We start from the raw sequence: 6,773 nt of genomic DNA on the forward strand, positions 1-6,773 counted from the left end.
GTATATGCAAGGGAAATAAAGTGACTGTTGACAGTCTGAGCATACCCAGCGTACCACGTGACCATATCACATATTCAAGTTCATGAATGTCACTGATAGCGAACATGTTGAGTGACACATGTGATTGGATACTCACCAAAATCTTTTGGACAAGCCGGTGGTTGCTGGGGTGTTCAGCTTTGGATAGAAGAAAATTTTTATTATTTATTAATTATGCACAAGCTACCTCGTTTACTGGCATTTCTGTATGCACAAAAAGTGGCTTTTAGTCGACCTTTCTTTCCATTCGCAAAGTTTTGAATCTACTGGTACTCACTTTATTCTGGTGACATTTTAGAAACATACAATTCAACCAAAAAATACTCATCAACAAGAATAGAAAAGTCAGAGCTATAATGGTATAGACAATGATGTTTACGGTGGGTTCGAAGACATCTACCTATGCTATTTAAGGCTAAAAGGCAGAAGGCAATTCATCTGAATGTTAATACATAGATACAAATATATGTATATAATTTTATGTTTGTGTAGACACTTCCTTAAAATGAAAAGTAGAGTACAGTAAACAATAGCTATGTATGTACGTATTATACTGTGTATTACTTCTCCTGATTTTGCAAAAGGGCAATGGAGAAAAATAATCTCTGTGGTGAGATGTCACTTTTAGCCGCGCATTAAAAATTTAAAATTGTTAGCGAGTAGCTGGTGTCTGATGGGTGACATATGAAGTGACTTCTTTGATTTATAATGGTCGAAGCTTCGCTTTTTGCAGGAGAGGCAGTTGAACATTCAAAGGGAAGTAGTAATTACCTTTGATTTTATTTTGACATGCAGAAATTGTAGTCCACAATGTGAAAAGTTTTGACATGATGGTTTTAGGCGCGAGATATTAGAAGAATGAAAATCTAGTAGCTGAATTAGCATCGCTGTCAAAATATGTCACTCATGCAAAATTGCCATTTGGTGGAATTTCAACAATGATACAACCGAATATTTTATTTGTCTCACTCGCAAATTATATATGTGTACTATTAGAAATTAAATTTAAACATTTTTGACTTATCAGATTGGAGAATAAGGTCTTAATGAGCTGGCAGAACCTTATACAGAAATAATTTACAAAACAGTTATGAAAATGAAATCCGTTTATTTGGTTTAGCTAAATAAATAAAAACACAATAAAAACGCTAACGGTTGTACGGAAACTATAGAGTAATACCCTTTACAAATACCTACAAAAGATTCGTAACAATAGCTGTATTTTGATTAACAAAATTGTATGGCAGCTACATATGTATGTATTATATATGCTAATAACATAGATAGCCAAGCAGCTAGATATCAAGGAAGTAACATGGGTTCGGATATAGGGCAGAAGAGTCTTGGAAAGCAGGGCAGCAATGGAGAATGTCGCCAGTAACAAGCGATTTCACTTTCACCGCCAGGGAGACTGTCCGAGAGCATTGGTTTGATTTCGGCGATTCCGGTAAGTGAACAGCCTGAGCTTCTTAGGGAGATAAACGTGCAAAATTTTATATATTCGGAGTTAATAAGTCAAAAATTTAGTAAATACTTCCCTAGCTCCCACATACATAACATATATAAAGAAATTTAAACTATCGGTCAATATGTGAATTATCTTAATGAAATGAAATAAATAAAGTGGGGGATATAGTTAATATAATAATTCGCAAAAATCCTGCTGACGTTATTACTCATATATCTTAATGAAACTCAGAGAGCAAATTTTTTTGGCAAAAGTATCTCGTAATGTCAGATTGAACCGAACGGTTGTTACTGCATATATTTAATTCATATTTAAATTAAAGTACGAGTGAGGTATTGAAGAAAAATAAGTTCTTACAAAAATCATGTTTTTGTTGATTTGAAAAGTAAAATGTGGTTGCCAGATGTGTTGGGTATCCATAAACACATCTATACTAGAATTTAATGTCAAAAATGTGTGAAATCGATTCGCAAATTATCCCACCTTCTATATACATATGTACTATACATGTACAGTCGACGCTCGCAAATTAGAACTTTCTGTAACTAGAATTTCCAGAAATTAGAATCAGTGCTTGCAATACATTAAACGCTTTGAAATTAGAATCGAAAATTCGAAGTTTTGAGCGTATGAGGTAATAATTTAATAATTGCAATGAATTATTCTCTACTAAGCAAGTTAGTGATCTTTTGGCTCTCCGATATTGATATTTCCGATTCAAACAAATAAAACTGACTATAAATATGTATATCAAGTAAAGATTAGTGTTGAAAATGGGGGTTGAGGCATCCATTTTGTACTCTTAATTTATATCTTAGCTTTGAAATTCTTCGAAATTATCTTTATGTTTACTGAGAACACATTATTTTTTATTTAATTTTAACAAAACAAATATTTTTGGTAATTGCATTTTTATGTACGTTTTATTATATTGAATCTGATTTGTACAGCCATACATACACATGTATATGTTCTATTGAACGCGATCATGTCATTTGTATTGTACTGCATTTTTTCCTGGTTTTTATTAATAGTGAACAAAAGTTTTTTTCATGTTTATACATATACAAATAAATTTCCAGAAATTAGAATCGCCTTAAAAGCAAAGTGCTTCTAAGTTGTGAGCGTCGATATAAGTATAAAACTTTTCGACAATGAAAACTTTATGCTGATTATGTCGATCAGAATGTGAGTTATCTTCATAAAATTGCATAAAAACTTGTTCTTGAGTACACTTGAATACTTGGCGCTTCCTAATATGTTTTCCTCGTTTTCACATATGAACAGCATTTGGTTTTTGTTTTAATTTGAATACCCAAATAATACAGATTTTTAAACTGGAGTGAGAACAAAACCTTTGTTGTAATATATCATTGTCTGCTAATAATATAGATTTACTCTTTGAAACCTATTCTGCATTAACACTTTTACTATAATAAAACATTTTAGAAGAAATAATAATTAAAACACATTTAAATATTAATTAACAAATTATTTCATTTATTTATCTAAAATTTATTTATACTTAGGGTTTTCACAAGTCTCATAAAGTTATAAGTTATAACGATTCGAAATAGCATAGCATTGAGAATTGTAAATGAGTAAACTCATTTTTGTATGAAATCCAACAACAATTTTTTTGAACAAGTGTAAAAATTTATAATTTTACGATTTTACGATGCTTTACTACGGGTTGTGAGTACCCCAACTGTAAGAACATATGTTATTTACAATTATTTTTATTAAACTAATAAAACCCAAAACATTTTGATTGAAGCAGGCTCAGTTTAGTCGCGGCAAAGCATTTCTGTGCGTAGAGAGTTTGTATTTGTTTAGTTCTTCCACAATATCCCAACCGAACTGTAGCTAGAGATAAAACTAATGCGTGATGCCATTAAAGATGTATAGGTATGTTTGTGGGTATATGTGTGTAAAAAACTTATATAGTATATTTGTGGACGTAACTAAAAGTATGGATGCATATTTACATGCAAACCTTTATTTTGTTCATTATGAAATCAAAAGACTTAAGCGAGCAACATTTATAAACTTAAGTGGTTAAGTATTATTTATATACTTATATAACAATTAGCAAAAGATATGTACGTGTATGTATATAAACTTATATATTTGCTTGCTCTCTGTATCATCACTACATCACATATATTGATATATAAAAAGAGAGAATTCACGCTTTGATGTAGCGCATGCTCCGCTCCACCTTCAAAAGAGTCAAATTACTGATCTAAGCGGCCAATCAAACTTCGTAAATGAATGAGGTAGAGAATTCGTTGACCAATCAGCGTTAAGCTATTTCTAACAATAGCATTTACGTTGCTGATAAATGTTTTACAAAGCGATTCAAATATTTGTCCCTATTTAAACGATAGACGTACGATATTTAACATATCCACATAAAATAAAGCCGTGCACACGAAAACCTGCCCACACTTCTTTAAAAAAAAACTTGTTATTGCTAGTTCACTAGTATTTAAACAACTAAGTAGCGATTATGCTATACAAGGGAGTATTTTTTATAAATTATTTTTAGTAAAAGGTATATTAATGAAAGCACCAAACTCGTTCCACTAAGCATTGTAATGCAGTGAAATTCCCCAATGCGGACAGTCCTCATAGCCGGACACCCCCTATAACTAGACAATTTTCATGAACGTAACGTTTTAATTATTACTTTTATACAAAAGCAATTCCCATAAGCAGACATGAAAGCGTTCCAATGACCGGACAAGGACACTATTTTGATAATATTTCGTTCAAACTATCTCTGATAAACGTGGAAATTTCGTCAAGAAAATTGCGTATAATTTATAGTTCCAGCTTAATTAATTTTAGTTGTTTTGCGACAGTTTCCTTTAATAAAAATATGTAAAATGATCACAGCAAACAAATTTCTTGCGTTGGTGCCGTCTAGGTCACGGTGGCTCAACGGTAACTAATGGGATAATTGTCATTCATTCATTTCTGGCTGACATTGTTTCGCACTTATCAGTTCAATAGAAATATAATACAGCAGTGGGTTTCCGATTATTAGAAATTTCACTGTATTTAGATTTAATGAGTAGAGATGGAATTATTTGAAATGTTCACAGAAAAAGATGAGCATATTCGTTCATCAGATGGTAAGTCAAATTATAACTTTTGACTTGGTAATTAGAGGATTAATTTTTTTAATGTCAAACTTAATAATATTGATTATTCTGGAAAGCTATTAGTGGAAGTCTTTAAAACTGAATTATGATGCAAAGGTGAAATGTCGGTTTGAACTGTAGGTTTCAAAGTGAAAAATAAACTAAAATCCAATACAAAGAAGGCAGCAGACTACAATTTTCGGTAAATTTATGGAGCTGGTAACACAGCAATCAGCCATTTCAAATATTTTTTGCTTGTAAGTTATTGTTGTCACTATATTTTATTTGGCGATAATAATTTTAAAACCATTCTCAAATGAGATACAACCAACCTCTGGACTGATTGCATTAAAGTTTGGCATTGGGAAGTATTGACTCGATGCAATGAAATGAAATGAAAAATTCCCTCTGAATTTCAATAATATATCTTTGAGATTGACGGATATGTCGGTAGAAAGTTAGCCATAGACTCTGGGTTTACATATTCTATATATGTATACATATAAGTATGTATATATTCTACTGGAACAGTTATATCTAATTTTTGCAATGTTTTATCCTGAAGTGGCTAGTTATGCAAAGATTTATCACGATATACATATTTACTGGACCTGAAATATTTTTATTTCACTTAAAGGTAGGCGGTGCCACCATTGTCTAGTTTTAGCACCGACCCCAAAAGAAGCTTTTCGTAGCATTTTGGCTGTGCAATTCTAACCAAACATTACCGTTATATATAGATTGGGTGGAGTTATTATCCGATTACACTAATTTTCACACTTCCGGAGAGGTATCGGAAAAATTCGTCTTGAGGAATTCATGTTGATAACTCTTTAGTGGTTTCAAAATTTCTTAAACCACAGATCCCCTCTCTAATACGATGCAAACTAAGAGGACGGAAGATATAACCGACGCGCCATTGTATACTTGGACGAAATCCCTTAGATCGATTAAGAATGTAGAAAATTTCTTATTTTGTTATGTTCATGTTCATGTTCATGTTATATTCATTTTCTATTAAACTTTCTACGTATAATATATAAAAATTGTTATAAAATAGTTGGAGACCATACGTGCATTTATATACATATGTATGTATGTACATAGGTATATCATCGCTGAAGATATCCATTTCAGCAATGTAAATATCATGCGAACAAAATGTGTAGGTAAAAATTATCGAATAAGTGGATTTCCCAGTTACTACTATGTATAGTATGTTCATTTCAGCAATGGTGCTAAGTGTGGTAAAAACAAACATAATTACAAGACAGTGATTTTGAAACCGTACTAGATCGAAAGTTTTTTACAACAAATTTTTTTCTTCAACCGTGTAACTTCAAATCCGTGTAAAAAGAAACTGTGTAAAAAAGAGTTGGGTGTAATTAGTTTCATTTAGCACTATGGCAATTGCTATTGGTAAAAACTTGGTCAAGACAAGATTTGTAGTGTTAGGAACATTTTTGTTCTAAAGACGTATTATTTCGCAAGCAATCGAAATAAATTTATGACTCAACAAAAAGATAAATTAAATTTTATTTAGTAATATAATCAAAAACATCTACACACATACATATGTATATAAAGACCGAGTATGTGAATTCATATATACATTTAATTTTTTGGTAAATCACCGTGTCATAAAATATAAACCAATATTAAAACATTAATTATGTACATATGTTTAAAAATTTACAATTTTTAGATTTAAATAAAAACATTTGAAAATGTATACATATATATATATGTATATATGCATTTGTTACCTTTTGACAAATAGTATGTGTATATAAGGATTTTAAATAAGTGTACATTTAAGATATGTAGAAGTATATGAATGTGCTTACATTGCCATCTCTTTTCTACGCTAGTAAACAACACATGGTTTTGAAAACAAAGGCGAATATACACGAATGAACACACCAATAACATCGTTGATTTCAGTACAAGAACCAACACCGTGACGGCACGAAGTATCGTATCGTAGTAAATGATAAAAATGCTTCTGTCGACTGCCGACGATAGCAGAAAATATGTGTGGGCGCTAGCGCCATTTAACAGTTTCGGACAATAAAATCGCCGCCCTTACATCCTGTCTGTATTCGTTCACCCTCTAT

Source organism: Bactrocera tryoni, chromosome 3 (genome assembly GCF_016617805.1).
Source record: "Bactrocera tryoni isolate S06 chromosome 3, CSIRO_BtryS06_freeze2, whole genome shotgun sequence".
Classification (NCBI taxonomy): Eukaryota; Metazoa; Arthropoda; class Insecta; order Diptera; family Tephritidae; genus Bactrocera; species Bactrocera tryoni.